Raw genomic sequence first — 1,062 nt, forward strand, 5'->3', positions numbered from 1 at the left:
ATGATTAAACAGCAAAAAGCAACAGTCACCGTTTTTCTTAAATCATCTCCTTTTGTTTGTTGTTTTGTTTTGTTACAGAAAAGAAGCACAAATGAGGTCAAGGTAAGAAAAAAAACAGTTTTTATGACGAGAACTTCATTTATTTAGGAAGGGCTGTTGAATACAGCAGCTTGTCACCCAGATCAACAGGTACACACAACAGATAGCATAACAACTAAAATTTATTTTAATTTAAATAATATTTGTAGAATTGGTAATAAATAAATAGATAAATACATATAGAATTATAAGAAAACAATTTAGAGGTAGGTCATGAGGCTGTACAAAAACATATAATTTTGGCAGGGGGAATAAAGGGCTTACAGTGACAATTACAGGCAGGGAGAATATAGCAGTGTCCTGAAGGAAGCAATGAGACTTCACACAATATGTGCTCAAGAAAGTTCAATATGTTTATTGATTTCTTTGTGTCACAAAAACAATCTCTGATCCCACTGACTCCAGTCCCCTTGAATGATCATGCTGTTATGAGTCTTTCAGTGAAAGTCTGTGCAACCAGCAAATAAATGAAAAGGTCAACAGGCTTAAAAAAATATTGAGAATAACTGAAGTGACTGAAAAAATTTGATTTTTAAATATTTACATTATCCCTGCTAGCAGCACCCAAATTTGACTCACCCAAACAGCCTCATTACAACACTCCCAAAGTGGAACCAGTGACATAATGTCTTTTTTCTTTTCTGTTTTCAAGTTGTTATAATTTTCTTTGGCACCAATCACGGCAGCACACTGTGGGCTGGACTCAGCTGGAAAAAAATAATAATTCAGTTTAAAATGACATAAAATGAGCAGATCCTACAGTAATAAAAATGCTATATGTGCTTGTGATAGGCTTCCCATATTCATTAGCGTTATCTCATCCTCTCTTTCTGTCTCAGGTGGAGGTGTACAGTGTGACAGTGGACTGCACGGTGACGTCTCGTTTCGCCCACACCGTCATGACCTCCAAGGCCCTGAACACAGCAAACTCCTCCCAGGAAATCTTCTTCGAAGTGGAGCTGC

General features: G+C 36.8%; 1 long non-coding RNA gene across 1 annotated transcript; it reads left to right on the forward strand.

The window, feature by feature from the left end:
• The first annotated feature begins 1 nt into the window (after position 1).
• LOC147820168 (uncharacterized) lies at positions 2–1,027 on the forward strand. Its single transcript, XR_015437510.1, has 2 exons — positions 2–102; positions 939–1,027. It is a non-coding gene; the product is annotated as an uncharacterized LOC147820168 (long non-coding RNA).
• The last annotated feature ends 35 nt before the right edge of the window (positions 1,028–1,062 follow it).

This window comes from Seriola lalandi, unplaced genomic scaffold, assembly GCF_002814215.2.
Source record: "Seriola lalandi dorsalis isolate HSWRI2012SDOR001 ecotype SW California unplaced genomic scaffold, Sedor1 jcf7180001981867, whole genome shotgun sequence".
Classification (NCBI taxonomy): Eukaryota; Metazoa; Chordata; class Actinopteri; order Carangiformes; family Carangidae; genus Seriola; species Seriola lalandi.